Below are 13,911 nucleotides of genomic sequence, written 5' to 3'. Positions count from 1 at the left end.
TTTCATATGAATGATTTGTATACAAGATTCTGAATGGTATGAGGTTTCTCAACAACACTGCTGAAAACAAGATGATAATGGGTCAAAGCTTTCGAAGCTAACCTTCTATACCCCATCAAATTCTCAGTCAGCTGTCTGGGTAAAATAAAACATAGCCCAGATGTGCACAGCCCAGATGATGGTGAAGGGAAGTTTCAGGGTGACAGCCTGAGAGACAGCAGCCACAGCTAGAAGTAGCCAATCCCAAATAAAGCAAGTCAGAGGGACCCAAGGTAGATTCTTAAAGAAGATTAAATTAAGAAAATATCTAATGTTTTGAAAGAGATGTGTGTACCTGGGGGAAAGTTGAGGGTTGTACTAATATGTACATGAAAACCAAACAAATTTTTAAGTCAATTATTAACTCTAGGCAATACAAGATATTAGGCAAAAGAACAAAAATAATCACAGGCTACTACATGGATTGGGTATAATAGCATTTTCATAATCAGAATGATGCAAATCCTATATGTAGCTCAAAAAAATTACAATAGTAGCTCAAAAAAATTACAATAGAATCACATGGGGAGTGGGGCACGTGGGTGGTTCAGTTGGTTGACCATCTGACTCTTGATTTCATCTCAGGTCATGATCCCAGGATCATGGGATCAAGCCCTGAGTTGGGCTCCACACTGAGTGTGGTCCCTGCTTGGGATTCTCTCTCCCTCTGCCCCTCTACCCTGCTCATGCTCTCTCTTCTCTTTAAAAAAAATTAAATTTAAAAAGTTGTTTTTAATTTTTAAAATTACTCACATGGGGAAGATGAAAGACTGGGTGGCAGGGGTTTGTGTGATGGAGGCAGAACAGTGAACATGAGCTAAATCTTTATCTTCCCTCATACCAGTCAATAGATAATGGCTAAAACTGGGCGGAAATTTTTAAAAACAGTACTGTAAACAGGGTATTTAGAGATATAGAAGTAGATGCTGAAGAATCAACTGAAATAGTTGAAGTGGTCACTCAAGGAGCAGGTAATGGTGACAGATGCACAAGGGATGGCTATTTTTTGCAATAAGAACTATTTGATTCTGTGTACCACACACACTTTGATAAAATAAAAACCAAAATTAAAAAAAAATACTAGAGAGGAAATAATAGACTATTCAATAGAGTATTGTAATCCAAAGATGTAAAAGATCTGTATGCTGAAAACCACAGAAAACTTATGAAAGAAATCGAAGAAGACACAAAGAAGTGGAAAAACATTCCATGCTCATGGATAGGAAGAAAAAATATTATTAAAATGTAAATACTACCCAAAGCAATCTACACATTCAATGCAATCCCACCCAAAATTGCACTAGTATTCTTCTCAGAGCTCAAACAAACAATCCTAAAATTTGTATGGAACCACAAAAGACTCCAGATAGCCAAAGTAATGTTAGAAAAGAAAACCAAAGTGGGAGGCATCGCAATCCCAGCATTTAGCCTCTACTACAAAGCTGTAATCATCAAGAGAGTATGGTATTGGCACAACAACAGACACGTAGACCAATGGAATAGAACGGAGAATTCAGAATTGGACCCACAAATGTATATGGCCAACTAATTTTTGACAAAGCAGGAAAGAGTAGCCAATTGATAAAAGACAGTCTCTTTAGCAAATGGTCTGAGAGAACTGGACAGCAACATGAAGAAGAATGCAATTGGACCACTTTCTTACACCACACACAAAACATACACTCAAAATGGATGAAAGACCTACATGTGAGACAGGAAACCATCAAAATCCTAGAGAAGAAAACAAGCAACAACCTCTTTGACCTCAGCTGCAACAATTTCTTGCTCAACACATCTCCAGAGGCAAGGGAAATAAAAGCAAAAAAATGAACTATTGGAACCTCAAGATAAAAAGCCTCTGCACTGCAAAGGAAACAATCAACTAAAATAAAAGGTAACCGATGGAATGGGAAAAGATTTGCAAATGATGTATCAGATAAAGGGTTAGTATTCAAAATCTATAAAGAACTTACCAAACTTAACAACTGAAAACAAATAATCCAGTGAAGAAATGGGCAGAAGACATGAATAGACACTTTTCCAAAGAAGACATCCAGCTGGCCAGCAGACACATGAAAAGATGCTCAACATCACACATCGTCAGAGAAATACAAATCAAAACCACGTTGAGATACCACCTCACACCAGTTACAGTGGCTAAAATGAACAACTCAGGAAACAACAGATATCGGCTAGGATGTGGAGAAATGGGAACCCTCTTCCACTAGTGGTGGGAATGCAAACTGGTGCAGCCACTCTGGAAAACAGTGTAGAGGTTCCTCAAAAAACTAAAAACAGAATTACCCTACAATCCAGCAATAACACTACTAGGAATTTATCCAAAGGATACAGGAATGCTGATTCATTGGGGCACATGTACCCCAATGTCTATAGCTTTCAACAATAGCCAAATTATGGAAAGAACATAAAAGTCCATCAACTGATGAATGGATAAAGATGTGATTTATATGTACAATGGAATACTACTTGGCAATGAGAAAGAATGAAATCCTGCCATTTGCAACAATGTGGATGGAACTGGAGGGTATTATGCTAAGTGAAATAAGTCAGCCAGAGAAAGACAGATATCATATGTTTTCACTCCTATGTGAAACTTGAAGACTTAACAGAAGACCATGGGTGAAGGGAAGGGGGAAAACAATGTAGTTTCAGAGAGAGAGGTAAACCATAAGAGACTCTTAAATACAGAGAACTGAGGGTTGATGGCAGGGGAGGCAGGGGAGAGGGGAAAATGGGTGATGGACATTGAGGAGGGCACTTGTTGGGATGAGCACTGGGCGTTGTACATCAGCGATGAATCACAGGAATCTACCCCCAAAACCAAGAGCACACTGTGTGTTAGCCAACTTGACAATAAATTATATTTATTTAATTTTTTAATTTTTTTTAATGTTTATTTATTTTTGACAGGAAGAGAGACAGAGCATGAGCAGGGGAGGGGCAGAGACAGGAAGACACAGAATTTGAAGCAGGCTCCAGGCTCTGAGCTGTCAGCACAGAGCCCGACGCGGAGCTCAAACTCACAGATCACGAGATCATGGCCTGAGCCAAAGTCAGACACTCAACCAACTGAGCCACCCAGGCGCCCCTGACAATAAATTATATTTAAAAAATAAATAAGTAGTGCTGTAACAATAGAGGAGAAATTTAAATCATTGACAGTCTCTTCTGCTACAACAGGAATCTCTATCACACAAATTAGCTCAAACACTAGTGGTAAATAAAGAAATCAAGTCAGTATCATGTGGAAGTAATTTTCAGAGTCAGTGTTTCCCACCAAGCTTAAGTGTTTGCAGTCAAGTACTAGCAGCTGACCACAACATCTGCTAAAACACCTCCATACACAATCTGCAAAGGAAGGCTATTCTGTACACAGTGCCTGTTCACTCTACGTTTTTCTCCTGGCTTAGTTTGATAACAAGCTCATTATGAGGTTCCCCCAATCTTTGTACACTATCCATTATTGCTGTACTTAGCAGCCTCAATCTTTTCTCACTCCATCAGGCTATGCTCATTTTTTTATTTCTTAGGTAGAGTTCTATATTTGTTATAATATATCATTATTTATTGTATAATTAAACTGTCTTTTAAACTATGCTGGTAGCTTTATTAGGATTCTTACCGTATTTTTAGTGCTCTGGTTATAAAGCAACTTAGGTTTTGAGTGTTCTTCCCTTGACTTTATTTTTTTTTTTCCATAAGCCCTGCCCTTTTTAGTGTATGATTTTGCAGAATATGAGGGTTTTCAGGAAAATTTTATTGTGTTGTAACAGAAATGCATGTACATACTATCATATCCAAATGATTTAAATTCTAAGCATTCTTTTAAGTTATAAAACAAAAAACTGAGCAGTAGACAGAATTCTGAGATGACCCCCAAGATTCCCCTAGCCTGGTATAACAAACCCTGTATTGCCTCTTCCCCTTGAGTGTGGATAGGACCTGTGAATATGGTGAATATCACTCCTATTACAAGTGGCAATGGCAAAGAGATTTTTGCATATATGATTAAGAACATTAACGAGTGACTTTGAGGTAATCAAAAGGGAAATTACCCTGAGTGGGCCTGCCCTAATCAGGTGAGCATCTGGAAGACAATGTAGAGGTCAAAGACATGATGCCCCAGAGATTCTCTGTCTGGCCTTGAAGAAGCAAGCCACCATGGATTCCACTGCTGCAAAGAAGTGAATTCTGCCAAGGGAGCCTGGAAGATGATGCTGAGCGTCATATGAGACCCCAGCCCCAGACGATATCTGAATTGCAGCCCTGTGAGACTGAGCAGAGGACTCAGCTAGCCAGGCCTGGACTCGTGATCCAGAGAAATCCAGTAATAAATCTATGTTCTTTATATCTGCTATGTTAGCAGTAATGTCACACAGCAATAGAAAACTAATACATACAGAAACAAGTCATTTTGAGTCCTCCTACTCCTTTAATTATCTTAGTTTGAAGTAGAATTGCCCACAGAAGACAAGGAGCCCAGAATCCATAAAAAAGAATTTTGAATGGTTGGATTTCCTAATATTTTAAGCTGCTAGATGATAAAAGTCACCATGAATAATTTCAAATGCCAATACCATGCAAAATGAAAATATTTCCAGCACACATAGCTTAATCACAGAGGGTATGGACTCAGCTGTGAATAGAGACCCACAGTCTCTGTCATGACATAAGCCATCATGTGTACAGCCCTGTGATAGGCATGATGAAGGGCAGGGGCAGGCATGGATGATGCAGAATATACTGAAAGATTTTCTTACCATCCTGACTGAGAAGCCGAGTCAGAGTTGGGCTCCCGGTATCTCAAATTCAGAGCTGGAACTTCAAGTGTGTTTTTCCATAGAAATAATGACTTAGTAGCCTATTAGATCTAGAGCATAGCAGACACTCCATCTGCAGGTGAGCATAAAGGAAATCCCCCTGCAACTCCAACCAGAGGTGGTGAGAAGTGAAACTTTCTGCTCAAGTGACAGGAATAAATTCCCTACAATAGACAAGGACATTAGAGCCACACAGCCATTTGACTTTTCTTTTTTACCTAAAATTCAGTAATATTTAAATGCACTGGAATGTACACGATAGGGACCCCCAGTTAACCAGAGATTTGGCATGGTATCTCTTCCTTCTATTCAAGGAAGAGATAAATCTAATAGAAAACAAAATCCAATATCTAGGCTTGGTTGTTTAAAACATGCCTCTTCAAGAAAAGTCCTGGGTACAGTATACACTCTTTTGTTTTCCTCCATATTCACAATGACAGCCTGAACTGTGAGTTTTAATGATCACAACAATCACCCCAGAAATTTGGACAAATGTAATCAGCAAAAATTAACTTCTGCTCTGCGGATTGTATTTATGAAGGCAGGACACCAGACACAAATATTTAGAAGAGATTTTTTTTTTTTAACACTGTCAGTTATCTTGGGGAAATACACCTAACCTTTGGAGGCTGATATTTAGGAGTAAAGAGTTATACTCCCAGACAGTTTCCCAAATGATGCCAGGGGGAGAAGCAGAATCCAGGCTGTGTAAGAACCTGCTGGGTGGCATTTCTGGAATGTGGGCTGTAAACATGTTGAACAAAAGGGAAAAGGTAATTATCCAAATAATTTAGGCTTGTTCCAAAACTCTCACATGAAATAACCAGATAATTGCAAAGGATTTATCTTATATTCTGGGAGTTTGGGGGATGTGTATGTGAGTCATTAATATGAATTTTCCCATTGTCCACTTCCATTTACTTGTGTGGAGCTCTTCTAAGGACAAGAAGATACCACCACAGAACTCCAAGAAAGTGTGTTGGCAATGAAGCCTGCAATCACAGATACAGGCCCCACGGCCAGGAGGAACAGCACTGGCCAAATGGACAGCCGGTGACTCCTTCATTTAAAGACCATACAGATCAGACACAGCTCTTTCTGGCCCTGTCAGTGGCAGCTCTGTTTTTTAGAGCCCAATCAAGAAATTAATGGGAATCTGTAGGATGCCTCAAGACCAGCGCTTGGCAGCATGCAGGGCAATAATTATGCTCAATTACAGCCTAGCATGTGGTTTCTGGAATCATAAATATCTCACATCAAACTAATCTCTAAGGAAAAGAAGAACCTATTTTGGCTTTTTTTTGTACTGCAAAATATTAATTTCAAATTTAGTCTCCAGAGGGCTTCCACCATTTCAGGTTTGTCACCAGCTTCCATTAATTCCCAGAATTAAGGAATTAAGTGATGGCATCCATGTCTTCAGGGAACTTCAAGGCCCATCCTGATTCAGGGATGAACCAAAGATTCTGACTGCTCCATCTTAAGGAAATGGATCTCCACCAAGGTATGATGAGAAAAAAATGGAACCAAAGCTCAGAGGCGTCCACACAGAAAATGCCCTCATTTGGTAGTGAGTTCATTTTAATTTTAAGGTCTCAGCCAAGCCTGCTCATTTGTTCCTTCTTGTGATCACAAACTCACCAGCTCTTTTGTAAAAGAATAGAGGAAGCCAAGCCAAACAAAACAAGAGAAGCAGAGGGACAGCAAGGTGGGCAGACGCAGAGGCATGTGCTTCCTACCCAGAGGCAGCCTTCTCCCTGACTGAGACTCTACGCACCCAGGAGCGAGTCCAAAGGCTGAGTGAGGGCTGACATGCATTTCAAGAATTTATTCATGCTTTGTGATATTAATAATGTCTCAAAAACATTAGCTTCTTGGTTTCCATTTCTCAAAATGTGTTTATCCTGTTAAAAACAAGACAACAGGCCCCAAATGGAGTCATTCATGCTAAGCCCCACATCACCAAGCTGAGACTGAACTTAATTACAGTGTTGGCTGTCCCAGAAATGGAATCTTAAACCAGCCAATCAGGAATTGCCTGAGCAGTACTTGTTAGGTAATCTGCCCCATCGGCCTCTGCCGTCCCCTAAAGTGAAGTGACCTTGCAATAACCAGTTAGCTTTTTCACCCAGCATAATTTCCTTGTTCTTGCTCCCTTCTGCCTATAAAAGTCTTTTATTTTGTACAGCACCTCAGAGCTCCTTTCTGTATGCTAGACTGGATGCTACCCAACTCATGAATCATCAGATAAAGCCAATGAGATCTTCAAAATTTATTCAGTTGGATTTTGTTTTTTTAACAATACTCACATATCTCAAGAGATTCCAATTTGGGCTGATTTATCCAGGAAGTCCCTGATTTCTCTGTAACACTGGGAAGCAGAATTCAGCCAGATGCAGGAGAGTCTGATATGGAGGAGAGGACGAGGGAGGGGAAAAACTCTGGCCAGGAAATCGACATCAAGTAAATTACACAAATGACCAGTAATATACAATGAAATAACTATAAATGTCTACAAAATTAAAAGAGCAAAATTATGGTTCTATCCTTATAAAATTGTCGTAAATGAACCGAATATATTGATTATCCAAAGGGCCCCAATGTTCCATAAAATGTTATACAGATCATAACTCTATTTTAAATTTGATATAAAATTAATATGCCAGCTTTAAGCATTAAACATTTGATCTGCCTTTGTAGAATTAAGAATCAGTTGGAGGATCCATTTAGATGTCCTGAGACAAGGAAAAAAATTGCAACTTTGAATGACTGGAACATACCTTTCTTTTCTTCCATAAACCACCTACTAGCAAAGGGAGTCCCCAAATCGGACCAATGACTAAGCAAGTGCTTTGAAAAACACACACTGCAGTTCCACAGCTCACCACTAGGTGACATGGAACATTCAAGAGGCTCAGAAAACTCAAAGGGAAGTCTAAATTTTTAAGTCTGATTTGAATCTGAAAATAATTCCAGGCTAAAAGACCAAGATTTCTCATATGAATTGTTTATAAAGTAAAGCATGTCTACTATCCTTTGCCTGCTGCCCAGAGATTGTCTCTGTTTGAGGGGCCTCTAGAAAACCTTTTGTTTAAAGCTAAAAGTCATGCAGTTAGTGGCGGCTGGCTGGGGCAGCTAGGGAACAAAGATTGTCCACCTAAAAGGACCAAGAGAACCGCTGTTGGGGGGATGGGGGCAGGGGGCATGTGTAATTTGGACTCCTGATACTCTTGAAAATGTGTCATTAAGGAAATCTGACTTCTGAGGTGTTGGCTATGCATCAGGAAAGGCTGGTGCTGAGTATGATGAATAATTTCTCCCCCAAGTGAAATGGAGAGCTGATGTCATTGGTCTGAGGCCTCTTCTGTTCATCTCTCTTCTGTGTTCCCTAGAAAGTCATTCCCTCCGTGCTGTCATGCTGCTGCTTGCTTTTCTGGTGGGCCACATTCCCAGCTCCACCCACATTGAGATCCTTTTCTCACCCCCTCCCATCAAAATTTAGTTGCCTTAGGTCCTCTTCTAGGACTAATTCCCTGCTAAGGAAGGAGGGTCAGCTAAGGCATTAATTGTTAGTAAGGGCTCATTGGGATGTCCTTAGCAAATCTCATTTGCATTTTAATAGAGGTCTTGTAGGCCTTGGTGGAGAAGTTAATAATGAGGGTTTCCTGAGAGACCAGTGAGGAAGATAAATTAGAGCACCCTGACATTCACTGCAAGGTCCTGTTCCTCTCTGGTCCATTAATGTTCTGCTCCCAAGCACTTGCAGAACTCAATTGTCTCCTGTAGCTCTAAGCACCTCCCCCAGAATTTTGTGTGTCACACCCCCTGAGGCACACCTCACATGCAAGACCCATCCCTCTTAAGAATCCTGGTGACACTTCCCTATCCTGCCGGCATGGGCCCCTCTCTCCCAAGAGCTACAAAGCTTAGCAAGTCCTCTTATAATTCCTGCACCATCCTTGTGGTGATAGGGCATTGAGAATCAGGCAACAGAGAAGGACAGGGAGAGAAAGGTTGGCATCTTAGACTTGGTGCAAATTCACACTCTGCTGAGAATTAAAAGATGCCTCATGACCCCCTCCCCACCTTCAATGTGCCTGAGATCGCTATAGCCTTCCCAGGGTAAGCCAGATGTGAGCACAACATTAACATCCAGGTCTCTCTAGCTGTAAGGACCCCCTTGAACACTCAAGAATTTCAATTCTTGCAAGGTTTCTCTCCCTCACTCCACACATTCCTGTAAATCCCCAAGGTCTGTCTTACATGTGAGTGAGCACTGAGGAGACACCACACCACAGTTCTGTCCCTCTCTACAGAGAAGCTTCCACCCACAATGGCCTTGATCTCTAGTCAAGAGTGCAGATCTGTCACTAGTCTCAGTAGAGTTCAACAGGGTCTTCTGGGAAGGAAACCTCATTCTAATGATTGTATCCTCTCTAACTCACTTAAGGAGAATGTAGAGAAACCTAAATATTGTGGGATTCTGGAATTCAGCACAATGGGACTCTAAGGCCACATATAGCTTTGTCCCCATATCTGGTTTCAGGGGGTGCATCAGGCTATCCTTGGAATCCTGCTCTCTTACTATTTCCTAGGCCCTACTAAAAAATATATGGCTTTCCATGCTGGATTCCTTTTACCCAGGACTCACCCACTCTCCCTAAATGTGGGATTCCATCAAACCTGCCTCCCACGTCATGGAGGTTGATCTGCAAGCTGGATTCTCTACAACATCCTGACAAGGATGGCTCCCTCCCTAGAAAGGGATTGCAGGCTTCTAGAGTGACTTTATTTGGAGGTCTTGGTCCAACCCAAATGTTACTATGAAGCACCTCAGGAACTCAGTCCCATATCCTCAGACAGGAATTAGATTGGTTCTCAATGATGCTTTGTGAAGCTCTGTCTTACCAAAAGGTGAGACTGGCCTCAGGACATGCTCCTGTAACAGCAGGGAGAGAGCCTTTCATCCATGGCTAAAGTACCATACCAGATGCTTCAATGGAAGCAGGGATCAAAAGAGAAAGAGGCAGGTGATAGAGAGGGTGCCTCAGAGGCCCAGTGTGTGAATTCATTTATGGCCTCAAGTTATGGCTGAAAGCCTGAGGTCTCCAGAAGCATTTGTTGGGTGTTGAGAATCACAGGGTTGTGCAACTAAGATATCCAACACTATCCAGAAGTTGTTAAAACTATCTGCTTAAATACTGATACAGGTGACTCTTACAGAGAGCCATAGACACAAGAGCCTCCAACACATGATTCTGAGTGTCCCCTGCTGAAGCACTTGCTGTAGTCTTCAACCCCCGACCCTGCTGGAAAAGGGAGAGCGCTTGGATGCCTAGAAGGGAAATTCCAAACCATCTAAGGTCACAGCTGTGACTAAGACTCTCTCCTTAACCAAGCTTTAGTTAGGCTCTTCTGGTCCCTCCCTTTGACTAGGCCTCATCCTTGGGCCCAAGACAAACCCAGCCTTAGCAAAGAATCATGTGAAACCATTCCCCATCCTTGATATCTGATCAACCTTAATATATGACCAGGTTCCTGATCACCCACCTGTCCTTGGCTTATCTTTAGCAAGAATCCTCCTACCTTTGATGTCTCCTCTTGCTAATTTCCCAGGTACTGACCCTTTTATTCAGCTTGTTGCTTATAAATCCTGACTTGTCCTTGTATTCAGAGTTGAGCTAAATCTGTCTCCCCTATTGCAGTAGAGTTGACCCTTGTTGCAGTAATCTTGAATATTATCATCTTAACTAGTGCCAGAATAATTTCTCTTTAACAGCTGAGACCCCTGACCAAGCTTTCCTGGGCAACGCCAGAAGCATTCCTGCTTTGGCCCTCAGGCTTGTAAGGACAAGAGCTGCATCAGGCACGCTATCCAGGGGTGGGTTCTGGGATTCAAACCCCAAATAAGACATTACTAGAAACTAGGACCAGGGAAGAAGCTGTCCCCTCTGGTCATTCCCAACCCTCTACCCATATTTCTACCAGTCTCACAACACACAAACTCTCAATGTGACATCCCAAAGTTAGAGGGAGCTGTGTCTGGAGTACCGGCATGGTGAGGAAAGGAACCAGAGCTGGGTGGCAGAGGCTCTGGAGCAGACGGAGAGATGCTGGTGAATGCTCAACAGGGAGGCTGCCCAATCCACCCCTTGGTTTATGGAGACTAGCATCAATAGTGGCAGCCCTGGGGACAGAGTTTTGAGAAAGAGCAGAGTGCAAAAGACTCCTGCAAAGACCACATCCTGTTAACCTCCCAGAACAAAGCTAAGGTGAGGTTGATGGAGACTTTTTGCAGGTGTGGTGGAGAACATATTAGGGGGACAGAGAAATACAACTTCTGCACACACTCTTGGAGGCTGTATTCTCCAGGATTCTTGGTTATAAGTGATAGTAACCCAGCCTATCTTAAGTGGATGGAAGGAACCTATTAGCTCATGGAATTGAGAAGTATGGTTTTTAAGTTGCCCATTTCTAATTTGTAAAATTTTTAATTTGCCCATTTCAGGCAAAATTAGATCCAAGGGCTCAAATTTTGTTGTCTGGGAATTGTTGCTCTGAGCCTAATTTCCTCTCTGTCAGCTTCATTCTCAGGCAGGCAGCCTCTCCCCTTGCAGGAGGAAAGAAGACCACTAGCTGGTCTGGGCTAACAGTCCACAGTTTAAAAATCCTAGGACAAAGAGCGAGACTATTTTCCAATATTCTCAGCAAAAGCCCAGGCATTGACTCCAACCTGTAGAGCTTGGTCATGCGTCTGTCACTGGGCCCATTACGGTGTCCAAAAAGATGCATGCTCTGACAGGCCAAGCCTGAGGGAGGACCTCACTTCTGAAGCCTGGGAGTTAAGGGGTGAGGGTGGGGTGGTATGAGAAATGTACTTTGAGTGGGAAGGGTTAGATCTCTAAAGGAAAATACATAATCTGTCACCCAGAGAAGGACTTCTGGACAGGCAAAACAAGCATGCACTCAATGGGCTGTGAAGCCTCCTTGCTGCCTGAATGGCATCAGAGTTAAATTCTGGAGCTCTGAAGACAGGCAGAGGTAAGTTTAAGGCCTTAGGATTTCTATTATGTGATCTCAGCAAATAGTTTCATTCCTGCAGGTCTCAGTTTTCTCACTGTGCAATGGAGATAAAACCTACACTGTAGGAATGTTGGACAAGGCAATGTGCTCACTAGATGTTAGATGGGAATAGTCCTCCTTCCCAACCTCCCCCACCACTCTAGCTTGGATTCAACTGAATGAGGGTAAAGATCCTAGCTGCTTACTTTCATGGCCACTTCTCCACTCCTTGTATATACAGTAGGAACCTAGCCAAGATTTCTGGATTAAGTGAATGATGACAGAACTAATACATTTCTCCTCAGTATCAGCTCTCAAGCCTTAGCAAACAGAATTAGTCATTTCCTTCTCTTAACCTGATGGCAATTTTTATTAACTTCTCTTATAGCCCTTATCACCAAGACTAAGAACCAGGCCTGTGTGTGACTCAACTCTGGATTCCACTGCTGGCCTAGTACCTGGCATCTAACACAGCACATGCTGCTGAGTATAAAAGACCACCTAGTCCATAAAGTCCATATATGAAGGACCCACAGCTAATGTTATCCTCAATGGGAAAAAACTAAGAGCTTTCACCCTAACATCAGGAACACCACAAGGATGCCCACTCTCACCACTGTTATTCAACATAGTGTTGGAAGTCCTAGCCTCAGCAATCAGGCAACACAAAGAAATAAAAGGTATCCAAATCAGCAAGGAGGAAGTCAAATTTTCACTCTTTGAAGACAACATAATACTCTATGTGGAAAATGCAAAAGACTCCACCCCCCCCAAAAAAAATAGTAGAACTGATACACAAATTCAGCAATATCATAGGATATAAAGTCAATGTTCAGAAATCAGTTGCATTTCTATACACTAATGAAGCAGCAGAAAGAGAAAGCAAGGATTGATCCCATTTACATTTGCACCAAAAACCATAAAATACCTAGGAATAAACTTAACCAAAGAGGTGAAAAATCCATACACTGAAAACTATAGAAAGCTTATGAAAGAAATTGAATAAGACACCCAAAAAAGGAAAAACATTCCACGCTCATGGAATAGAAGTGCAAATACTGTTAAAACGTTAGTACTACCCAAAGCAATCTACATATTCCATGAAATCCCTATCAAAATAACACCAGCATTCTTCACAGAGCTAGAACAAACAATCCTAAAATTTTCATGGAACCAAAAATTCTCTGAATAGCCAAAGCAATCCTGACAAAGAAAACCAAAGCTGGAGGCATCACAATTCTGGACTTCAAGCTGTATTCAAAGCTATAATCATCAAGACAGCATGGTAGTGGCACAAAAACACACACAAAACAATGGAACAGAATGGAGAATTCAGAAATGGACCCACAAATGTATGGCCAACTAATCTTTGACAAAGCAGGAAAGAATATCCAATGGAAAAAAGACAGTCTCTTCAGCAAATGGTGTTGGGAAAACTGGACAGCAACATGCAGAAGAATGAACCTGGACCATTTTCTTATACTACACACAAAAATAAACTCAAAATGGATGAAAGATCTAAATGTAAGAAAGGAAGCCAGCAAAATCCTAGAGGAGAAAACAGGCAACAACCTCTTTGACTTCAGCCACAGCAACTTCTTACTTGACATGTCTCTAGAGGCAAGGGAAACAAAAACAAAAATGAACTATTGGGGCCTCATCAAGATAAAAAGCTTTGCACAGGGAAGGAAACAATCAGGAAAATTAAAAGGCAGTCAATGGAAAAGGAGAAGATATTTGCAAAAGACATATCAGATAAAAGGTTACTATCCAAACTCTATAAAGAATGTATCAATTCAACACCTGAAAAACAAGTAATCCAGTGAAGAAATGGGCAGAAGACATGAATAGACATTTTTTCCAAAGACATCCAGATGGCCAACAGACACATGGAAAAAGGCTCTCTATCACTCATCATCAGGGAAATACAAATCAAAACCACCTCACACTTGTCAGAATGGCTAAAATT

The sequence above is a fragment of the Puma concolor genome, chromosome C1 (assembly GCF_028749965.1).
Source record: "Puma concolor isolate L17-30 chromosome C1, mPumCon1.1.hap2, whole genome shotgun sequence".
In the NCBI taxonomy this organism is placed as follows: domain Eukaryota; kingdom Metazoa; phylum Chordata; class Mammalia; order Carnivora; family Felidae; genus Puma; species Puma concolor.
The sequence above is the reverse complement of the archived record's forward strand: the minus strand, read 5'-3'. Positions refer to the sequence as shown.